At 42.2% G+C, this 14,455-nt stretch overlaps 1 protein-coding gene across 2 annotated transcripts in view; it reads left to right on the forward strand.

Moving 5' to 3' along the window:
* SLCO2A1 (solute carrier organic anion transporter family member 2A1) overlaps positions 1-14,455 on the forward strand; it is a 90,596-nt gene that overhangs the window by 9,980 nt on the left and 66,161 nt on the right. The gene's annotated exons all lie outside the window — the stretch shown is intronic.

The following is a 14,455-nucleotide window of genomic DNA, read 5'->3' on the forward strand; positions in this document are numbered from 1 at the left end:
GTTTAGAAATGCCCTTGGCAGGTTTAGAAGGAAGAACGAGTCTGTAACTGTGGCCTTAGAGAGGTAGACTCTCTTTTACACATTGTTTTGCACTGTGTTAGCAATCAAGTGCCTAGAGACCAGTACCTTCTCCCATTATTAAGAACTAAAAAAGGTCTTTTTGAGAATGTTTGCCTACAGTTTTTGTTGGCGGGAGATTCTAAACTCGTGACCCTTACAGTTGCGATTTTTACACCTGAGTCACTTGAAGAGGGCTAATCTGTTGGTCCTAAGCAACCTGGAGTTACCATGCAAGTAAATTGTTGTTGTGTTTTAACCTTTTTCTTTATTTGCTTTTTAACATATATTTATATATTGGATTGTTTAGAGATATTATGTGTTAATTTTTATGCCTAATAAAGGTAAAAAGAAAAGATGCAGGTGGATACAACAAAGGAGGGAGGCACAAAGGTTAGCAAGGATGTTAAAGAAAATAAAACAGAAAATAAAACAAACTCTGATGTCTTTTACTGGGTGCAGTCCCTGCCCAACCTAACTTGCACTGTTCCAGAGTTCCATTCCTGGCACCCACACTATCAGGGTGAGTGGAAGCGTTCCCTATGAAGCATCAGAATGTTTCTGACATTGGATCTGGGAAAACGCACAAGGCAGGGCACATAATCCTACTTTTTATAACCTGTGGGCATTAACCTTGCTTTCTCTGTGGGATTGGATCCAGGGATCACCTGAGCTGCTTTAATTTCCTGCTTCTGGGAATTGGGTGGATTTCATGATCCAATGGGCTGGCTCAAAGCCCGGTTCTCTGTTTGGGAGAACCAATTTGGGAGTTGCCAATAGGGAAACATGGCTGCTGTCTTTGGTGACTCAGCAGCCCCTTCAGGATGCTGAGGCATCACAGAAGGCTCTGAGGTGCTGGAAGGGTCCAGAGAGTAGATGGAAAATGGGGAGAAATCAAGGATTTTCACTACACTACTCCACAATGTTATTGTGAGTATAAAGTGGGGGAGCTATGTACACTACCATGAACCCTTTGGAAGAAAGCTGAAAAGTAACTGGATGGAGGAATGAAATGAGATGACATTTGTACTTTGCATTTTAGTTGTATAGACTTTGAGTAGCAGATTTGAACTGGAATTAAAGATAAATTATTTGGGGAGCAAGATGCAACAGAATGAAATCTGAAAGGAAGAATGTGGATCTATAAGAAATAGCGTAGTGTCAGACATCTCAGAGGAAAGGCAAAAGAGTGGGCGTGCAGAGTTCTGGGAGCAGAGCTAGTGATTTTGAAGAACCCATGAAAAGGGGAAGTGAGGAAGGCAGTTGCCACATCTTTAGAACTGCATTAAAATGTACCTATTATAAAAGGTGCAAAAAACACCAGAGCTTCAGTGTGACTGTGTCCTCTTTCAGCAAGCTTGTAAATAGCCAACTTGCGTAGTCAGCTTCCATCTCTGCTGAGTTCCTTCTAATTAGACATGTAGGGAACTGAAGCCAGAACCTTATATATGTCGAGCATGTGCTTTACCTTTGTATGATATGAATGTATGAAACTGATGAGTCATACCATCTTGATCCATTTTTAGCCCAGTCTGGTTCACTGTAAATGGCAGCTGGTCTCAGGAAAGAGCCCCAGCATTGTTATCCAAATCTGGGACCTTCTGTTCACACAGCATATGGTCTGCCACTGAGCTATGTTCACAACACCCGGGTAGTTAAACTTTTGCAAACTGAAAGAGTTGGTTGGTTCATTTGTTACAGGGGATCCCTTACCCCAGTCTTTTTCTTTATTTTTCTTTCCATTCCTGGTTATGTTATGTCCCCACCCTATAATAAAGGATATATGGACAGTGATACCAAGGAACATCACCACAGTTTCATATGCCAACATCATTGGATGCCACTGTGCAAGATGAACAGTTTTCCTAGAATCTCTTTGCACAAAATGGACAGTAACTAACTCTGGCATACAGGCCATTTTTCTAAAAGTCTCTGGTCAAGCTCTGCATGTGATTTTCCACCTCCGCAGTCGCACATGCTGGGAGGAAAGAGATAATCTCACTTTGTATCTCCAGTTGAATCTAACTTTCCAATCTTTTCTCTGTTATTTGCATGTTATATTGCCCTCCATGAATGCAATTCCAGTAACCTTGTTACAAAACATCTTTATTGTACTTGCATTCTACACTAACCTATGTAAACCTTATTTTGAGATTCCAGATATCCCACTGGCACCATGGTGATCTGCATTTTGGCTGACATGGCTGATCCTTTGAAGCAACCCTTTTACCTACATCTTAATTAGAAAGAATTCCTTTACACATTAAAATAGCACATCCTAAGCTCTCCTTATCACCCTGCTCACCAACCTACCTCCAGTTCTGCATGTTGCAGCAACTCCAGAAATCCTTAAAAAGTAAGGAATTTTTGACCATCAAGTTGTCACCCTACTGATGCAACACATCTGTAGTGTTGTATCAGGACAGAGTTTCCACCTGCTGCTCAAAGGAACTACTGAATCTGGCAAGGCAGTCTTCTCAAGAATACAGGCATCCCCCCATATGCATGGGGGATCCGTTTAGCACCCTCCCCCCCGTGAATATGAACTGCAGATATGGGGGGTATCCTGTCTCCACGCACCCTTCCCCCAACATACCCATTAACTTTATTTAGGTTTTCACTGCTGATGCCAAGCAAAATGTTTCTTTTACTGAATTCTACAAGCGTGCAAGCTTATAGCAGGATGTGCAGGCAGGCAGCCTGAACATTTGAAGAGACTGTTAACAGGAAGCAGGAAGTTAACTGCTTCCTGTTAATGTATAATTAGCCTTTCCAAGCATTCAGGCTGCGTGCCTACAAGTCCTGCTATATAAGCTTAAGGCACTTATAGAGTTCAGTAAAAGAAACATTTTGCTTGATGCCAGCGGCAAGAACCTAAACAAAGTTAATGGGCGGGGTACACGGAGAATTGTGGATAACCAGATCTACTGATATGGTGGGGTGCCTGTACTGCTGTACTGTATTATGCATCCACCTCCTTCTCCCCTTCCTGACTCTTCTAGCTAGAAGCTGAGGTGGAAGAGGAGAGACTTCTTGAAATCTTGCCCACATTCCTTTCCTCAGATGCCCCAATACACTTTCACTACACTGCATTCACCACTATAGGACACTCTGGTTAGGGCATAAAAATAGTTCTCTATCAATTCTTTTGGGTGAAACAGGTATTCTTAATAAAGTTGCAATCTTATTGCAAGTTACAGGTGGGCCTGTGTTATCTGCGGGTCCAGTACACGTGGACTTTATCATCTGCAGATTCCAAACCTGCTGGGGGCACCTGGACCCTCCGAACATGACCAGAGCTATGTTCCAGTTGTGTCTGGAAGGTGTTCTGAGGGCTGCGCACTGGACCGCTTCAACCCTCAGAATGCCTGTTTTGGGCAAAAAAAAAATCTTCTGGTTTCTCAGGGGAAACAGGAAGTTATATTTTTATGCCCTTGTAAGGCATTTTGAGGACTAAAGAGGCCACACACATCCTCCCTGGCCCTCAGAAATCATCAATGGATTTTGGTATCTGTAGGGGTTCCAGGAATGGAACCCGCACAGATAATGAGGGTTACCTATGTTTCTCTCAGTCTCTTCTTTGACGGAAGGGGATTCTCTGCATGATGCTTAGTTGTTTATCCAGTCTTGATTCCATGTTCCAGTGGAGCTGTGTAAATTTCCCTAAAGCCAGCTGTTTTAGAAACAGTTTTTGGGCTGTTAATTTGGACCTGCTAACATGAAGATGTGGGTTGGGTGGCTCTGAAAATGTTTTGAAGGCTAGGAATCTTGGTGGGCATTATTTGCAAGGGTAGCAAGATCTAATGCTTTGCTCAAAATTCAGAAGTGTATTACAAAAGCAACCCCCTTGGTTTTGGTGGAAGTAGCCAAAATGTATGGCAGGAACTGCTGTGCCCTTGCCCTTAATGCTTTGCAGCCCAATCTGTACCTGACTATGGTGAAGCTGCTTCTGATGACATTCATTGAATCACACGTGTTTTAATGGGGCTTGGAAGCCAAAATTTTTAAAAAATGGATGGATACATTTAAATGAGGAGAGTCTATTTCCAGAAGATCAGCTACAACACAGCACAATCTTGTGCATATTTACTTAGAAGTGAGTCCTATGGGGGGCCTGGCATGCTGTGGTCCATGGGGTCATGAAGAGTCGGACATGACTTAACAACTGAACAACAAGTCCTACTAAGTTCAGTAGGGCTTATTTCCAGATAAGTCAGGGTTACCTGGATGCAAGTCCCATTTTATCCAGCAGGATTACTTCTGACAGTGGAAATGGATAGTTTTTACCCTTATGGCAGCTAAAAGACATACTGAAATTCTAAAAGGTTAAGTGCTCTTAGACACTTTTGACTAAGATTGGACCTTTGACTTCATCAACTTTTGAGAAAATGGCTTAAGGATGACAATTGTGGACAGATATATTTATGAGCATCTGGATACCTTTTCTAGACTTGTAGTGAGTGAAGTATGCAATAGTATAGATTGCTCCAATATCTTGATAATTCTCTTTTCTTCCTTTCCTGTTTATATTTGTATTTTTGTTCTGTTTTGTGTTTCATTGAATTCTTTTTTCTCACACTGTAAGAAAAAAAAGTCATTGTGCTTCTTATGGTGTTTGTTTTTGCTGGTGTCTTTCTCAAGGGAGATGTGAAGTGGAATTTTGACATGGACAATTGATAATCAAAAGGTAAGACAGGCCCACAAAGAATAACAACAAGAGCTACTGCCAGCCACACTTAATGACTTTGAGGAAGAAGCAAGAGAGACAAGCTCATTTTATGGAGGGAAAGGTGGCTGGATGCCCAAATCTTACCAAGGAGTGGTCATTGTAGATAAGATTAGCTGGAGTGGAATAGGAGAGAGATTGTTGATACCCAGCGCAAGGGCACGGCCTTAGATATTGGTGTGAGAAGAAAGGTTGCATTAATGCGTAGGTCAACAAAACCGAAAGAGATCCGAAGCTTCAGAGGAAGCTGATATCACCAGCTGGTATCTGCACGGTCAAATTACACATAGAAAAACAGTGAAAGTACAAAGATCAAGCCATGGTTTGAAAAACCATACATGCTTGATAGGAAGCCAAAGTCTGCAAACAAATGGAAATAGTAGATGTAGGGTTTAGGAAATTTCAACTGGTTCCTGAACTGTCTTTGAAGATGTTGCATATGGCCACAAATATGGACATGACATTCAGTTGTTCATTAAAAAAAAAAGTCAGCAATGCAATTATTAGCCTTTGTAGCAATGAGGCATTAAACACACCGTTTTCCAAATAGGGGAAAGCCCTAACCTACTGGTGACAAATCAAAGGAGAAGCTTCATTAGGGTGTTTAAGTAGGTCCAGTTGATTAGGTTTTGGACATAGTGGTGTCTGTAAGGATAGTGGGGTGGAGGGGCTATACTGGGTTGATGATGATCATCATCATCATCTATAATGATAGTTGATCAGCTGATTCCATTTTTATCCCACCTTTGCCCAAGGTCATCCAGTAAGCATCATGGCTAAGTGAGGATTTGACTCTCCCCACTTCAAGTCTCTGTACACTGGTAAGAAAGAATACCAGTTATTCAGAAATGTTCCAAGCCTTAAGCAACAGAATCTACTTGCAGGCCAAGAAGAATCTTTACTAGTGAAACTGGAGCTTTGAGACACAAAACATCACAACCAGCACTTTTGCAAAAGTGTGGTCCGTACTGTTGCCTTGACAAACTACCTGTGTTTTTTGACTTGGCAAGCATTAACAAATGAGGGTGTTTGAAATTAAGGCTGTAGAAGACCAGCTGATTAGGAAATCAGAGCTAAAGCATGTTCGTTTTTGATATCTAATAAATTGGCAGTTGAACTGTTCTTTTCAAGTTTGCATATTTTATTTCACACACAGTGAGACTGATAAAGATGGCACCAACTTTTCTGCTAGGCCAGTGGTTCTCAGACTTGTGGGTCATGACCCACCTGTTCCTGTAACACTTCTCTGTCCCTCACTAAGGGGAGCAAAGTGGGGTACTTTTACTTACTGTGTGTTAGGACAAGTAGCAGGAGGTGCCGGGAGCCCTGCACAGTCCTTTGCAGGGCTCCCCAAGGCTTGGAATATTCAGAAATAGCTAGTGCAAGTCACTTCTAGTTTGTGAATGCAGCCAGGAGGTGGCTTGCAATAGTTATTTCTGAAGATTACAAGCATTATGGAGTCCTGTGGAGGGCTGTGTGGGGCTCCCCACACCTCCTGCTGCTTTCCCTAACACACAATAAGGAGAAGCCCCCCCTGTTCCCCCCTTAGCAATGCGATTGCTGCCCTTGCCCCTCCCCCACAAAGACTTACCTTGGGAGTAAAACTCCCAAAAAGTTTGAGAACCGCTGTAGGCAATTAAGCTTGCTATGTTGCCACCCAAAGATTCCCCATTGCCCCATAAATGTCCTACTACACTGAGAGAAGATGTTCTCATTCCTGAGGTCCCTGTGCTCGCTGTTGTCCGTGGTCATGGACATGATTCCAGCTCTGCCACAGGGCAGGCAGATTGACGGTAATGGATGACAGGAAGAAGGAAAATGGGTGGGGAGGGTGGAGGAGCTGCACATGCCCCATTCCTGAGTCAGCTGCAAATATAGAGGTCTAAAAGGGATATAATCCTTTGGAAATCCTTTAGACAAGGACCTAAAAATGCCGTTTTTATACTTATTAAAATGGTAAAATAATGCCTCATCTGTCTTGACAAATAGCTTAAAATGGGTTACAGAAATCTGATTGAACACTAAATACTGTGCGTACCACAAAAGAATACAGTAGCAAAACCTAAATCCAAACACAACTCTCACAAAGGACCCACAGCAGGAAGAGAAACATCCAAACAGCACATTCACATCATCCTGACCCAAAAGACTTCGTAGTTCTCATATTTAAAAGGACTGTCACCTTTATTGATGTGCTCGAACTATGTGTATGTGTTCAATGATATGTATCAGTATACCATAATCAGATGATCTGTGGATAAACTGTAGTTTGAGGAACCAGCTGAAAGATCTGCAGTTGATTAGCAGCCCTACTACGGTTCTGTCTGCCTAGACGTTTTGCATGATGCCAGAACTATTAAATCTTTGCTAAAATTGTTTGGAGTGTCTCCAAAGCTAGCAAGCTGAATTTTAGTAAGAAATAAACTGACAGTTCGTGGAAATTCAGATGATTTTAAGCAATGTCTCAATATTAGTTGTTCCAATCAAGAATAATGGTATTCCATATTTTTTTACTTTTGAAAACTAAATCTGCAACCTTATGTACACTTACCTGGGAGCAAGTCTCAATGAACACAACAGGATTTATCTGAGTCAACATGCATAGGATTGTACTGTAATTATCAGAACTGTGTACCTTCACAAATCCATTTGTCTTACGATTTCCATTTTTTTTACTCTCTTGCAACTGTTGTTCTACTGTAGCATAATACCCGGGTTGTAGGAACCCCCCCCCATTCAAATCATACCTCACCCACTAGGTAGCCTTAAGAAACCATTGTTCTGTCAGTCTCCATCTCACAAAATAATAAGACTGGTCTACTTTATAATGCTGTTTGTTGTAAAGATGACTGAGGGCGCAATCCTAACCCCTTATGTCAGTGCTTTCCAGCACTGATTTAAGGGCAATGCAGCTCCGAGGTAAGGAAACAAACATCCCCTTACTTTGAGGAGGCCTCCATGAGTGACATCCAACTGCAGGGTGCAGCACATGTTCCATTGGCACCGCTATACCAGTGCTGGAAAGCAACCGTTACCCTGCACATGGCTGATCTCATCTGATCTCGGAAGCTAACCAGGGTCAGGCTTGGTTAGTACTTGAATGGGAGACCGCCTGGGAATACCGGGTGCTGTAGGCTTATACCATAGTCTTTCAAGACTGAAAGTTGCCAACCAAGGGGTTAGGATTGCGCCCTGAGATATATTAAACTCTTTGAATACTTACAGTGTGCTGAACAAATGCTACATACTGGAGCTATTTCATTGTAGTGGAAAGAGGGTTCCCATAGTCCAAGGAAACCTGGGTTCAAATCCTCCCTCAGTAGTATAGTTCCCTGGATGAGCTTGGACTAGCCAATTTTTCTCAGGCTAACCTCCCTTACTGGGTTACTGTGAGGATAAAAAGGAACAATACCAATTTATGCAACCCTGAGCCACTTGACTAAAAAAAATACATCTTTGCAGCCATTAAGAGATTTCATAATCATAATTAGCAGGTCACACATGGAAAGACGTAAAAAAAAAAAAACCCAAATAAATATAATTGGCATAACCAATAACGTCCTTCATAATATGCACAAAGGACTTGGGAAAGAAAAAAGGAGCCAGACAGATTTAAAAACAAACACATTTCTAAAAAAAAAATCCCAACAAACTATCATTAAATTTAGAGGCCATTAGAAGGCATCTATATCCGGAACATATCAGACGGAAAGCTCTTCAACCTCTCCAGACTGAGAGCAAAGCCCAAAGTCCAGCTGAAATGTCTGCGTGACTTCCTCTTTGCTGACGATGCAGCTGTCACCGCCTGCTCTGCCAAAGATCTCCAGCAGCTCATGAACTGTTTTAGCAAGGCCTGCCAAGACTTTGAACTGACTATCAGCCTGAAGAAGACACAGGTCATGGTTCAGGATGTGAACTTGCCTCCCTGCATTGCAATCTCTGTGCATGAGCTGGAGGTTGTCCATGACTTTGTGTACCTTGGCTCAATGATCTCCGACACTTTCTCTGGATACCGAGCTAAACAAGCGCATCGGTAAAGCAGCTACCACGTTTTCCAGACTCACAAAGAGAGTCTGGTCCTACAAGAATCTGAGGGAACATACCAAGATCCAGGTCTACAGAGCTTGCGTCTTGAGTACACTTCTGTACTGCAGCAAGTCATGGACTCTTCACTCACAACAGGAGAAGAAGCTGGACGCTTTCCACATGTGCTGCCTCCGACGCATTCTCGGCATCACCTGGCAGGACAAAGTTCCTAACAACACAGTCCTGGAACGAGCTGGAATCCCCAGCGTGTATACACTGCTGAAACAGAGATATCTGCGTTGGCTTGGTTATGTCGTGAGAATGGGCGATGATCGGATCCCAAAGGATCTTCTCTATGGAGAACTTTTGCAGGAAAAGCGCCCTACGAGTAGACCACAGCTGCACTACAAGGATATCTGCAAGAGGGATTTGAAAGCCTTAGGAATGAACCTCAACAGATGGGGAACCTTGGCCTCTGAGCATTCTGCTTGGAGGCAGGCTGTGCAGCATGGCATTTCCCAGTTTGAAGAGACACTTTGCCAACAGACTGAGGCAAAGAGGCAAAGAAGGAAGGCCCATAGCCAGGGAGACAGACCAGGGACACACTATACTTGCTCTGTGTGGAAGAGATTGTCCCGAATCGGCATTTTCAGGCATTTCATAGACGCTGTACCAGAACCACCATTTAGAGCGCGATACCATAGTCTTTTGAAGGTTGCCAGCAATAATAAGAGTTGGGGCTGAAGTCAGCATTTTGCAGTCAAGGCAACTGTTCAGTCTCTATTGTGCCCCCCCACTCTGTTTTTTTCCTGCTGGCAGGGAAAATGAGAATAGGAGAATGGTGGAGGCAGTAGACGGTCTTGCCATACAACAGAATCATCTGTGCACCAGTTAGACAAAATATATAACAAGGCATTTGCAGTTTCCTTCCACCTTTTAGAATTATCTTCCTCTGGAGACCCACCTAAGTTTAGGTGTCTTTGTGGAATATTTGCCTTTAGTTGAAATTGTCACAAAGTCAAGTTTCCAGCACTAGGGTCCCAGCTATGACTGTAGCTGTAGCCGTCTTAAAGTTTAAATAGTATCTCTGGTGATAATTCAGGTATGGGGGGGCAAAATTCCTTCGGAGTGGTGCATCAGTATCTTTAATTCTCTTGGGATACATCCACCCTAAATCATCTTTAGGGTGAGAGCTTTAGATGAGATTATACTTAGGTTAATAAAACTTGAGTGATCATAAGGTGGGTTCTGTGAAGCATCTAACAAAATTTCCTAAAAAGGCCAATGCTTTTCCAAACATTTACTTCATTCGGATTCAACCCTTTTAGCAAATGGATCTCTTTGTATAACTGTCCCCTGCCCAGCCATAATTTAGTGTCTTCAATTAGGTGAGAACAGTTTGAAACATGCTCTCCCAGCATTGGCATTCCCCATGACTCCCAAGACAGCAGTCTAGTAAGATATATAAGCCCAGCAGTGGAACATCCTGTCTCATCCATCAGCTAAATACAGTAGAAAACTGACATGGCTCCTGTCTCTGGAATGTACATACACATGAACAGAATACCATAAAGTTGAACATGATGTGGTTTGGGTAATTCTTCCTTGCTTGCAGGCTCTCTTGGTGCTCTTTCGCTTGTTCTTGCTCTCTCTTGATGGGGATTAGGCTAGAGTAGATATTTGGTGTGGATATGGGTTAATGTGTGGCAGATCCTGCTCTTAATGTGTGGCAGATCCTGTCTGGTGTTCTGTAGTAGGTGACCATTATATCCTGTAAAACACTTTGATTAAAAGATGACTTCATAGCCACTGCTCAAGAGACCGAGTCCTGCTGTATGCAGAATGGCCTCATTTCGGCCAGTAGAGCTAATCTGGTTAAACCATGGGGGTTTCTAAAGCTGGGTGCCAGAATGTGGCTGTAAGAGGCTGTTTTGACGGGTGTTAAATCCTAGCTCTTGTCTTCCTGCCATTTCATTGCCATCCCATCATGTTCTCTTTCACAGCTCTCTCATCTGTCTCCTTCTGTTGGCTTGTCCAATGATTTAAAACAGATTTTAAAGCTCCACACAAACTCATTGTGTTAAAAGAATATAATTAAAGATGTATGGTCCAGCAGATAGAAATTAGGAATTGATTGATTCATGGTGCTCATGCAGCCTTTGCTCTGTCTCCTAGTATATATTTTCATAATAGTGCAATTAAGAAGTCTGACTCCCTCCCTGAAACAGGAGCATCTGGAAGATGAAACAGTGTCAACTCAGGGAATTCAAGGGGCATTAGTTCTGTTCCTGTCGCTACATTCTTTCCCCCATCTCTGCATGTTCATCTTATTCCCTGTTCCACAGAGAAGGAAAGTACATCTGAGCACCCAGTTTTTATTTGAAACTTGCACTCTGTTTATAGGAGTGCCTGGTGAGCACAGTGTGTGGGTAGTAATTCACGTTTATACTTTTAAGCTCAGCTTGCTTCTGTGTTCTTTGAGGTGCCATATGACTTTAAACCTTATTTCTCAGTTGTGAAATGCATACCTTGACATCATGGGCAAGCCTTCATATGTTCGCTTCTTTTGCAACTTCTTTCCTACTCACCAGAGCCCTGCATCAGGTCTGTTCATTAAATTCCCAATAAGAGTAGATAAGAGAAAATCAATTTGGGAAGTCTTTTACCCTGCATGGTCTCTTAAGAAAGAGTTTTTATTAGGCATGCAACACTTAGGGCCCAATTCTATTCTTAGTTAATCTGTAAGGATAGGATTGGGCACTTAGGGTTTTTAACCAATTTACCTTAACTAAATCCAAAAGCCCTAACTAAATCCATTAACTAAAATGCCTCCAATTAATTGGGCATCCTATTAAAAATATAAAATGTTAGTTTTATTAATATGTAATGTTATTGTTATTATAAGCACTTGTTAAAAGCTGCAAGTGGCAGACCAAGAAGCATCTCTCTTCTCTCTTACACATCAAGGAATACCTTTTCTATGCTGATTCCTGCTATGGGACAGGTGTGCTTCATCTAAAAATGTTTTGCATATAGCCTCCTGTCGACTTATGAGGCATTACATAAGAACATAAGAACAGCCCCACTGGATCAGGCCATAGGCCCATCTAGTCCAGCTTCCTGTATCTCACAGCGGCCCACCAAATGCCCCAGGGAGCACACCAGATAACAAGAGACCTCATCCTGGTGCCCTCCCCTACATCTGGCATTCTGACTTAACCCATTTCTAAAATCAGGAGGTTGCGCATACACATCATGGCTTGTACCCCATAATGGATTTTTCCTTCAGAAACTTGTCCAATCCCCTTTTGAAGGCATCTAGGCTAGACGCCAGCACCACATCCTGTGACAAGGAGTTCCACAGACCAACCACACGCTGAGTAAAGAAATATTTTCTTTTGTCTGTCCTAACCCGCCCAACACTCAATTTTAGTGGATGTCCCCTGGTTCTGGTATTATGTGAGAGTGTAAAGAGCATCTCCCTATCCACTCTGTCCATTCCCTGCATAATTTTGTATGTCTCAATCATGTCCCCCCTCAAGCGTCTCTTTTCTAGGCTGAAGAGGCCCAAACGCCGTAGCCTTTCCTCATAAGGAAGGTGCCCCAGCCCTGTAATCATCTTAGTCGCTCTCTTTTGCACCTTTTCCATTTCCACTATGTCTTTTTTGAGATGCGGCGACCAGAACTGGACACAATACTCCAGGTGTGGCCTTACCATCGATTTGTACAACGGCATTATAATACTAGCCGTTTTGTTCTCAATACGCTTCCTAATGATCCCAAGCATAGAATTGGCCTTCTTCACTGCTGCTGCACATTGGGTCGACACTTTCATCGACCTGTCCACCACCACCCCAAGATCTCTCTCCTGATCTGTCACAGACAGCTCAGAACCCATCAGCCTATATCTAAAGTTTTGATTTTTTGCCCCAATGTGCATGACTTTACACTTACTGACATTGAAGCGCATCTGCCATTTTGCTGCCCATTCTGCCAGTCTGGAGAGATCCTTCTGGAGCTCCTCACAATCACTTCTGGTCTTTACCACTCGGAAAAGTTTGGTGTCGTCTGCAAACTTAGCCACTTCACTCACTCATGAGCATGGATTGGTTTAAATCAAGGTGGTTTAAAAGCATTTATTTCAATCACATTTTGAAAGTCACAGGTGTCTTAAATTGTTGTCATAACGATTATGCATTGGTTTGCAACTCTGCAGAGTTTTTATGTAAACTAGTAGCATAATCCTTTTGCCTTGCACAATTGTGTCTGTGTAGAGATGAGAGGCAGAGTTCTGTTATTGCTTTCACCACAATGAAAAGAATCTCAACAAGGTCATGTACATGAAGGCTACATACATAAGGCCGCAGTCTGTTTTTAGAAGTAAGCCGTGTTGAACAACTTGAGATTTCCTTTTGAATAAATTCGCATAAAATGAGATTGTAACACATATCCAAAATGTTCCAGACACTAATTATGGTAATAACTGAGTAAAACTGTGTTTCTCCATGAGATGGACAAGTAGAGACATAAATGTTTATGCATGCATGAGAACTTCACGCATTGTCCAGCTCAAGAATTTGGAGAGCATTAACTAGGAGTACGAGAACACCCAGGAATGGAAGCCACTCTTGGCCACCAGACACCCCTGAACAATGTTAGGAAGCAACCCATTACATTTTCTCATGTTTGTTCGCATAAAATTCAGACTGTTTTAAAACCAAATTTTTTAAAAAATAAAGAGATGCTTGTTATAATAGAGGTTTTAAAAAAATAATTCAATTAATGTTTAGTTTTTTTAGTCAACAATTTTTATGCATTCTGCTAAAAATAGTGTTCTCCATTGTGGGTAGCATACTCTCTTGAACAGAAGCATTTCAGAGGGCAGTTGTATTTTAATTCTTGCAATAGTGCAATCCCATGCATGTCTACCCAGAAGAAAGCCCCATTGAGTTCAATGGATCTTACTCACAAGTAAGTGTGTACAGGATTGAAGTTCAAGGCTTTTAAATGAATTTATCCTTTTGATAAACAACTGCTGTTTTATGAATTACTTTTACTGAGTGCTGCTTCTTCTGTCCTGTTGTTCTGTGGTGTTGCATTTTTTAATGATTTTATCTATTTTAAAAAAATTTTTATGAGTCACTTTGAGTCACTTTGGATACTATTTTTAAGTAGAAAATTAACAACATTCAGTGAAATGTTGTGGGGTCTTCTCTTTTTAAAATGCATTCTTATCTAGAGACCTTTGTATTAAAATGCATTCAACCAAGTGACAGAATGTAGTGTGGCATAGTGGTTAGCATATTCAGCCTGAGCTGGGGAGATCAAAGTACCAATCCCCTCTTAAAGTTCATTGGGTGCCCTTGGCCAGTCCATCTTGCTTAGCCTAAACCAGTGACTTTCAACCTTTTTCACCTTGTGGCACACTGGCAAGGCACTAAAATGGTCAAGGCACACCATCAGCTTTTTGACAATTGACAAGGCACACTGTGCTGTCAATGGGGGCTCACATCCCCCAATGGTCCTATTGATAAATTACCCTCTCCCAAAGTCCCACGGCACACCTGGGGACCATTCATGGCACACCAGTGTGCCACGGCACAGTGGTTGAAAATGGCTGGCCTAAACACTTCACAGCGTTGATGT

Source organism: Tiliqua scincoides, chromosome 3 (genome assembly GCF_035046505.1).
Source record: "Tiliqua scincoides isolate rTilSci1 chromosome 3, rTilSci1.hap2, whole genome shotgun sequence".
NCBI lineage: Eukaryota > Metazoa > Chordata > Lepidosauria > Squamata > Scincidae > Tiliqua > Tiliqua scincoides.